Source organism: Triticum urartu, chromosome 3A, assembly GCF_056163025.1.
Source record: "Triticum urartu cultivar PI428250 chromosome 3A, HENAU_Tu73, whole genome shotgun sequence".
Classification (NCBI taxonomy): Eukaryota; Viridiplantae; Streptophyta; class Magnoliopsida; order Poales; family Poaceae; genus Triticum; species Triticum urartu.
In genome coordinates this window covers 701,888,644-701,898,538 of record NC_141875.1, presented here as the reverse complement: position 1 = coordinate 701,898,538, position 9,895 = coordinate 701,888,644, and the positions used below count along the sequence as shown (strand labels likewise).

The 9,895-nt window shown below is 47.3% G+C and overlaps 3 pseudogenes; 1 reads left to right on the top strand and 2 right to left on the bottom strand.

The window, feature by feature from the left end:
* The first annotated feature begins 1,846 nt into the window (after window positions 1-1,846).
* On the top strand, window positions 1,847-3,336 carry LOC147981863 (uncharacterized; annotated as a pseudogene).
* A 1,287-nt stretch (window positions 3,337-4,623) lies between these two features.
* On the bottom strand, window positions 4,624-6,270 carry LOC147981862 (uncharacterized; annotated as a pseudogene).
* Window positions 6,271-6,583: 313 nt separating this feature from the next.
* On the bottom strand, window positions 6,584-7,192 carry LOC147981861 (uncharacterized; annotated as a pseudogene).
* Window positions 7,193-9,895: the final 2,703 nt, after the last annotated feature.

The window sequence follows — 9,895 nt, the reverse complement described above, 5'->3', positions numbered from 1 at the left end:
CTACCATTGTAACTGACTCTATGTAACCCTAACCCTATCCGGTGTCTATATAAACCGGAGGGTTGTAGTCCGTAGGCAATCAACTCCATATACAGCAATCATACCATAGGCTAGCTTCTAGGGTTTAGCCTCCTTGATCTCGTGGTAGATATACTCTTGTACTACCCATATCATCAATATTAATCAAGCAGGACGTAGGGTTTTACCTCCATCAAGAGGGCCCGAACCTGGGTAAAACATCGTGTTCCCTGCCTCTTGTCACCATCCGACCTAGACGCATAGTTCGGGACCCCCTACCCGAGATCCGCCGTTTTTGACACTGACACTTCCCGTACTGGTATTTGTGTTCGTCCACCTCCATTGTATCATAATGTGCATCATCGGGCAGGTAATCTCCATGATTGGTACCGGGCAAAATCACCGGATGATTAGCGACGATATCGCTAGACACCTTGAGCAGGGGGCATGATTGGTTCGCTTGTTAGCCGAGCTGGCCATTTTTTTCCTAGCTCGTCGTTCTACTAACCTTCAATCACTGATAGTACTTCCTGACCGCTCCGCTTCGATATATGACCTCGCAATAATGCGCTCATAGTTGGTTTTTGGTAGATACGGTGGTAGTGTTTTGAGGGCATCGATAGTGCGCTTTGCTTTCACCGGATCTATCTTCTCCTCTGGAGGTGGATGTTTCTTAGCTCTTTGCGTTTCAAAGAACTCCCTCACTTGGGCTTGACAGATCTCCGTGTTTTCCTTCTCGATCATCTCGTATGGTAACTTCTCTAGAGGCTTTAGAGATGGACCGAATCTGAATTGCCTCCTACCTCTGGATGTACTGCTAGACGCCGGAGCAGACGGAGCAGCTGCGTCTGTCTTCTTTACTTGCTTACGAGGCGGAGCAGATGGAGCAGCCGGAGTGGCGGCGGCTCTCTTCTGCCCTTGCTGACAAGACGGACAAGGAGGCGGGCTGCTCGGAGAAGCATTGTTGAGCCTACACATTACACAGTGCAGAAATTTCAGGTACCACAGAAACTCAGACAAAAGGATCATTGCCTGCTGCAAACAAGAGCACTGCCAGTTCTTCATAGTTGCTGCAGTTATCAAAGGGGAAAAGACATTTGCTATCAAAAAGATGAGGCTGCAGCACACTTGCCCAAGCAGTACAGAGTCATCCAGGGTTAGTGCAAAATGGCTTGCTAAAACATATGAGTCACTGTTTAGGTCTGACCCAACAACTAGCATAGCTACTATGATTGACAACTGCCAGGAGAAGTATGGTGTTGAAGTGCCCAGGCACATGGCCTATAGGGCCAAAAACCTTGATGTGGAAGCTGTATTAGGAGAGCACAAGAAGCAGTATCCCAGGCTGAGGGACTATGCCCAAACCATCATGGATACAAACCCTGGAAGTAGAGTTATTGTTGCAACAATAACTCCAAAAGCTACAACAAAAATACCACACCCAGGACCAAGGTTTCATGCTATGTTCTTCTGCATAAATGGAGCCAGGGAGGGATTTCTCAATGCATGCAGGCCATTCATTGGTTAGTTACATGTTTCCTTGCTTTAATTAGAATGTTTCTCAATGTTCATGCCACATTTGCTTGTAGATGACAACTTTATACATGTTTGTTGTTTGCATCTAAATGTAGGTGTTAATGGGTGCTTTATCAAGCTGAATACTGGTGCTCAAATCCTAGCAGCCACTGGCAGAGATGGCAATAACAACATATTTCCACTTGCATTTGCTATAGTTGGACAAGAGGACACAGCAAACTGGTGTTGGTTTCTACACCAACTGAGGATATGTCTAGGAGGAGAAGTTGGTAAATTTGGCCCTTACACTATCATGTCTGATAGACAGAAGGTATGCATCTCCTTGTTTATTTATGCATATAAGTTATGTTGTAGATAGTAGCTTCATCATGTGCTTGTTTATCTTTATGCATATAAGTTATGTTGCATATAAGTTTCTGCACACAATCAGTAGCTTAGTGTTATATTATGTGAACAGGGGCTACTAAATGCAATAAATCAAGTATTTCCAAACTGCCATCAAAGATTTTGCCTTAGACACCTATATGCAAATTTCCAAAATGCTGGCTTTAGGGGGGAAGATCTAAAGAAATGCATGGATAATGCCAGTTATGCTTATAACTAGTACAAGTTTAACATTGCAATGAATGATCTCAAAAATGAGAGTGAGGAAGCTTGGAAGTGGCTGAGTGGAATACCCAAACAACATTGGGCTAGGCATGCTTTTGACACCAACTGTAAGACAGACTTGGTTGTTAACAACCTGTCAGAGGTGTTCAACAAGTACATCTTAGATTTCGGGAAAAAACCTATTAGGACTATGGTTGATGGTATTAAGGACAAACAGATGGTGAGGTGGCATAGGAATAGAGAGAGAGGAAAGGCAGCTATGTGGGAGATCACACCCCATTATGCTGAGAAGCTAGAGGTGGAAAAGGAAAGGGCCAGGTACTGCAAACCCATTCAAGCAGGTGTAAATCTATGGCAAGTGACCAGTGGGCAGCAAACACATCCAGTCAACTTGGACATGCATACATGTGGTTGTAGAAAGTGGGACCTGTCTGGCATACCATACAACCATGCTGTATCTGCCATTAACAAGGCAAAAAGGTTTCCAGAGGACTATGTTTCTATATTCTTCAAAAAAACCTTTTTACATAGCATCCTATGAGCCTATGATATATCCTGTCCCTGGTGAACATGACTGGACAAAGACAGCTAGCCCAGACATAGATCCACCTGATTTTCATGTGAAGAGAGGAAGGAAAAAAGAGAAGAGGATAAAGGGCAGGTTTGAAGTTCCAAGGCCAAAGGACAGTTCTAGAATGGCCACTATAACATGTAGTAATTGTGGACTTCAAGGACACAGGTACACCAACTGCAAGGTTCAACTGAAACCAGAGCTGGCTATGAGGAAACACAAGCATGTGGTAATCCCTTTTTAATTAGTTCTATGGTTTCTTGTACTGTATTTTTAGTAAATACCATGTTTGACTTACTAACATGTTTCTTTTTGTTTGCAAGGCACCTGCAAGATCAAGGAATGCTCATGAGGCTACTCCACCTGCAAGATCACAACCCGCACCTGCATCTGGTGGTAGATCTGCTTCTGCAAGGACATCTAGGGCTAGATCTTCTACTGCAAGGGCATCTGGGGCTAGATCTGCTTCTGCAAGAGACCAAAGGCCATTCTTTGCTCCAAGATCTGCCTCTGGAGCTTCAACTTCCGGTGCATCTGATGACCCAATAAATCATTCTGGATGGATGTCCTTTTTTAATGCCAGTAGGGGAGGAAGGAACTGATTGTCATGAGGGTGCATCTGGGTTATGCTACTTGAAACCAGTTTGATGAGTACTAAGTTATATGAACTAAGTTTGTGTTCATCTTGGTCATGTGCATCACATTTTGAACTATGTTATGTGTGCATCTGGGTTATGTTTGTGAACAATGTTATGAAGTGATGACTACTAAGTTTGTTATGAAGTTATGTGAACTAAGTTTGTTATGATGTGATGAGTACTAGGTTTTTTATGATGTGATGATTACTATGTTTGTTATGAAGTGATGATTACTAAGTTTGTTATGATGTGATGTGTACTAGGTTTGATATGATGTGATGAGTTTAGGGGTTTAGGGGTTCTCGATGTCGACGGAGCCTAAATGGCTAACCACTATGGTTTAGGGGGTTCTCGATGTTGATGGAGCCTAAATGGCTAACCACTATGGTTTAGGGGGTTCTCGACGTCGACGGAGCCTAAATGGCTAACCACTATGGTTTAGGGGGTTCTCGATGTCGACGGAGCCTAAATGGCTAACCACTATGGTTTAGGGGGTTCTCGATGTTGATGGAGCCTAAATGGCTAACCACTATGGTTTAGGGGGTTCTCGACGTCGACGGAGCCTAAATGGCTAACCACTATGGTTTAGGGGGTTCTCGATGTTGACGGAGCCTAAATGGCTAACCACTATGGTTTAGGGGGTTCTCGATGTTGAGGGAGCCTAAATGGCTAACCACTATGGTTTAGGGGGTTCTCGACGTCGACGGAGCCTAAATGGCTAACCACTATGGTTTAGGGGGTTCTCGATGTCGACGGAGCCTAAATGGCTAACCACTATGGTTTAGGGGATTCTCGATGTTGATGGAGCCTAAATGGCTAACCACTATGGTTTAGGGGGTTCTCGACGTCGACGGAGCCTAAATGGCTAACCACTATGGTTTAGGGGGTTCTCGACGTTGACGGAGCCTAAATGGCAGCCACTATGACAGCAACTATGGCTTAGAGTAACCACTATGACAGCAACTATGACAACAACTTAAATCATGTAACATATCAACTAAGTAGACAAGCAACTCAAATCATAAAGGATAGCTTCATTCAACATAATTAATAGATTCTTACACAACATACTAGAGTTCAACTTATGTCACAACTTAAAGCAACAACATAGTTCCAACTTAGTTCACAACTACACATCCATAGTACATAACTTAGTTCACAACAACACCATACTTCACAAAAGGTCAGCAAAGCAAGCATTCTTCTTCTTCATGTTGATCTGGATCTTGCTCTTGCTCTTCCTCTACATCTTCATTCTGACAAGATGTCCAGGATGCCCTTCAATTTCTGCTTGTTCTTCTCCTCTAACTTCAACAGTTCAGCAATCTGAATCTTTAGCTGATCCCTCCTTGCTGTGAGCTTGTCATGCCCCTTCTTGAGATCACCCATGTGAAGGACCAGCTGGGTGTTCTCCTGGGTGAGCTTTTCCTCAGATTTTTTGAGTTCATCAACCTGGAATTTGAGGTTCCTGATGGATGTACTAAGCACTTCCTTCTCTTTTAGATGATTGAACTTCAGGTTCCTGATGCAAGTGCCTTGAGATTGTGTCAGGTTCATCAGTACTTTATACTTCTCCTGCAGCTTGAAGATCTCTGCACCTTTCTTCTCCATCTCTGTCTTCATGTCAGATACAACTGAATCAGCAACATGCACATTCTGCATCTTAGCCTACAAATGACTGAAATCTACCATCCTATCCTCTTGAACATTGAACAGTTGGTGCACATCTTCAACCAATTTGTCATAGTTGGCCTCTAGATTGTTTTTTTCTTCAGTCAAATGGTGAATAGAGAGTGAACTCTCCAGGTTATCCTTCCTCCTATCACTCTTGCTGTCATGATACATTTCCCATAGCTTCAACAAGGCATTCTGCAAAGTAGGAGGCCACTCTGGGTCAACCCAGAGAACAATACCACAGTTGTCATCTTCCTGCAATATAAACAAACATAGCCACTCCAGGTTATCCTAGGTAATTATTGAAGCAATAAACTTTGAGCAACTGGCTTTAAATAATAACTGAACTTTGAGTATCTAACTTTAAACAATGAAATACAAATCAAATCAACTTTAAGCATTTGCCACTCAATTAAATAATGAACTTTAAGCATCAACTTTAAGCATCTTTGAGAGGTTCAGGATTTAATAATCTAGCCAATTAAAGAATGAACCTCTGACACTAAACACTCACTGGATTTTGAGCTTCTGACATTAAACAATCTCTATGACACTAAACACTCACCGAATCTCTATGACACTAAACACTCACTGAATCTCTATGACATTAAACAATGAAATAATTGGCAACTTGTGAACTAAACAATGATCTGCACTACAAACTAAGCTGTTGACCAATTATAAAATTACTGGCCAAATCAACACATTTTCTAATCCAATGATTAGCATCAGTAGTACAAAATGGCTACAAAATGACCATCACAGCTACCCAATTAAACAACAATACTGATTAAACATTGTGCATCAGCACATGGCTAGATTAAACAACATGATATCTATGCACTCCACAATTCTATGCACATGGCTAGACTAAACAATACTATTAACAAAGAGATTTGTATAGAATCTTACACTCTTAGGACACACTAAGAACCTCCTGCCCGTGTTAAATGCTTCAAATGCTACACGCCTCTCAGCCGCCACACCATGCTGATGGCAAAGAACGATGGGTGTTGTCTCAATGCCACTGTAGTCTTGGTCTTCAATGCTAGCAGGGATCTAGAGGAGCAAAAGGAAGAGACAATCCCCAAATCAAATCAAATCCCCAAATCAGAGAAACCTAACCCTAACCCTAGCTCAACAACTCACCCGGTAATGCATGGCTTCGTCGTCGGAGAGGTTCATGTATTGAACGTTGGAGTCCTGGCTGCTCTCGTCCTCCATGGTGCGATGGCGAGCCGGTTGAGGTGGTGGCGGCGGCGAATCAAAGAGAGAAGGGAGAGCGAGACTGAGCTCGAGGGAGAGTGAGGACCGACCGACAAAAGATCCGACCGAGACCGCTTAGACCACCGCACCAGCCTCGTCCTAGTCAGATCATCGGGCACGCGCCGATTGGCCACCGTGTCACCTGACTGGTGGGCCCAGTCTGTCAGATACATGGTCAATACACACTTATACGTCTGTCAGCCCATTTTGTAACGGTTAGGCCGAATAGTGGTACTGAACTGCGACATGCACGAGCAACGGTACTGACTCGTCACAACGTGTGCAAGTGTGGTACCAACGTGCAATTAACTCCTCTCGGACGAAGAAAACCTTGCGCAGTCGAAGCCGAGGAGGTGGCGCCCCTGCGTCCGCGACGGTTCTTAGAAGATGAGGAGGAGGAGGAGGAGGTGGAGCCTGAGGTGCCACATCGGCGCCGGTTCCCGTGGTCACTTGAAGACGAGGAGGAGGAGGATGATCCTGAGGTGTCACCTTTCTTGTGGCCACTCGAAGACGAGGAGGAGGACGAGCCTGAGGTGCCAGCCGGGCGCTTCTTCCCGTTTGAAGACAACGAGGAGGACGACGAGCCTGACGATGTCGAGGAGGAAGAGTTCCCGCCGTGTCCCTGGTGCCCGCAGCCACTCGAACTCGAGGAGGAGGAGTGGAATGAGCAATCGTAATCGGCGCGGCGGCGTTCATCGGAGAGGACGTCGTACGCTTCTTTGGTCTAGCGGAAGCGGGCCGCGGCTTCGGCTCTAGAGGCGGCGCCGGCGTGGGCGTGGTGGTCAGGGTGGTACCGGTGGGCGAGGCGGAAGAAGGCGTTCTTAACGTCGGCCTTGCTGGCGTCGCGCGCGAGCCCCAGCGTCCCATAGTGGTCGTCCATCGACGGCAGTAGCGAGCTCTCCGCCTTTTCTTGCTCTACACGATTCACGATTGGGCCGGTCGACAATGGATGGGACTGCGGTCTTATGAATGGGTTTGGGAGACATACTGCGAGTTGTACGCTAATTCAAATAAGGTAATTAAGCTCCGATCTTTCGTATAGAATGATTTCTCTCCCTTTTTGGGGATTTTTTTTTCCGGCCTCTGAGCGGATTTCATTCTCCGCCGAGGTTCGTCACCTTTACCCTTCCCATTTTCTTCAATTTTTCCACCGATCTGGGTTGTAGCTACTTTGCGTGATAAGCTTCGATCTTTCATACAGATTGATTTCTCTCCTTTTGGGGGGATTTTTTTCTGCCTCTTGGCAGATTTCCTTCTAACCACCGGTCCAAAGGGTTGGAGACATTAGTCCATGTCGACATAAAAATCAGAAGATGTCGAAGTCGTGGCACCAAGGTCCAACCACCTAACCCCCTAGAGCCTCGAGTGACAGACTAACTGCCAAAATCCTAATAGAGCCGACCGATCTTAGAGCATCTCCAGCCGTGCCCCCAACAGGCCTCCCCAGGCCACTTTTTCGGCGCTAGCGCGGAAAAAACGCCCCAGTCGTGCCCCTAGGACGCCGAAAATCGCCGGTTCGGCCCTTTTTTCCGTCCAGCGGTCACAGGCCGAACCAGCCGCACTGGGGAGCAATTGGGGGCTCCGGCGCAAGGGAAAAGCGTGGCTGGTCCACACCGTCAGGGGAAAAGTCAAGGTTTTCTTCCCCGACTCGCCTCCCACCCCCCGCGCCCTCGGACACCAGTAGCTATATCCCGGCGCCGCCCACCGCCCTACACCGCTAGATAGCCATTCTCCGCCGGAAAAATAGCAGCGCTTCACCGCGGCAGGCCCTCCAACAGCAGCTGGGCGTTTCCGGCCGCGGAGGCACGGTTTAGCGGCGGGTACACGCCCACCGAGCGCAAGGTGTTCAGCAATTTGCCTGCCTCGGCGATGGACTCGGATGACGAGGAAGCGCTCGCTGAGCTGCTGGAGGAGGAAGCCGAGGCCGACGTCCAGGAAGAAGAGCATCTCATGGTGCTCGCCGCCCTCGCCCAGCTGCTGGCGAGCAATGAAAAGCCGCGGCGAGGTGGCTCGGCGCCTGGGCGGGTGAAAGCAAAGAACCGGCATCGTCTCGAAGGCTACTGCATGCTCTACTCCGACTACTTCGCCGATGCTCCACTTCACGGTGAGAAAACATTTCGGCGCCGTTATCGGATGAGCCGAAAGCTCTTCCTCGGGATTGTGAATTCCATTCGGGAGTTCGACAACTAATTCAAGTGCAAGATGGATTGCACCGGCGCTCTTGGATTCACCTCCATCCAGAAGTGCACGACAGCGATGAGGATGCTTGCATATGGAGCTCCGGTGATTCACTCGACGACTATGGGCGCATGGCCGAGTCCACCAGCATAGAGTGGTTCTACAAGTTCTGTCGGGCAGTGGTGGCAGTGTTTGGACCACAATACTTGAGAACACCCAATGCGGAAGACACTGCTCGGATCCTAGCATAGAATGTAGCAAGAGGATTTCCTGGGATGCTTGGAAGCATCGATTGCATGCATTGGAAATGGAAGAATTGCCCATTTGCTTGGCAGGGGATGTACAAAGGCGGTTGCAGTGTGGTGCTTGAGGCGGTGGCCACACAGGACCTCTGGATTTGGCACACCTTCTTTGGTATGCCAGGAACTCACAATGACATCAACGTGCTGCAGTGCTCTCCTGTCTTTGCCAAGCTTGTTGAAGGTCATTCTCCTCCGGTGAACTTCGAGATCAATGGGCGGCACTACAACAAGGGGTACTATCTAGCTGATGGCATCTATCCGAGATGGTCGACATTTGTGAAGACGATCTCAAACCATGTGCCAGGAGGCAAGAACGCCTGGTTTGCGAAGGTTCAGGAGGCTTGCAGGAAGGATGTCGAGCGGGAATTTGGTGTGCTCCAATCTCGATTTGCTGTTGTCCGGTACCCCGCTCAGACCTGGTCGAAAGATTAAATGTGGGAGATTATGACTTGCTGTGTCATCTTGCACAAGATGATCATCGAGAGCGAGCAAGAAGACCAAGTGTTTAACACTGAACCATACTACAGGCAGGGTCCTCTAACCGAAGTTGATCACCAGCTACCGGCAACCTGGACTGCCTATCTCAGTATGCGTCAGGAGATCCGAGACCCACAGGTGCATCATCAACTGCAGCAAGATCTGATAGAGCATCTATGGAGGCTCAAGGGCGACGCCGGGCGCGACGTGTGATGAAATATGAGTTTTTATTTGTTGAACTATATAATTTGTATTGAACTATTTGTTGTTGTACTATTTTGTTGAAGTATTTGATATTTTTGTGATGAAATATGTGATAAAAAAATTTATGTGCATAATTGAAGGCCGAACAACGGCGAACCACACCGAATATAGGCCTATTGTCGTCCATATGGGCCCTTTATTCGCCGAAATGGGGCTGAAAAATGGGTCAATTTCTGCGCCTGGGGGCGAGCTGGGGCCGATGACTGGGCGCGAAACCGCCCCCAGCGCCGATTGCATCGCCAGCTCGCCCCCAGGGGACGATTTTTATGCGTCCTGGGGGGCCGAACGGCTGGAGATGCTCTTACAACACCTACCTTCACAGGCCCTACACCGGTGTTGGGTCGTACGTTGTCGAGGTAGGG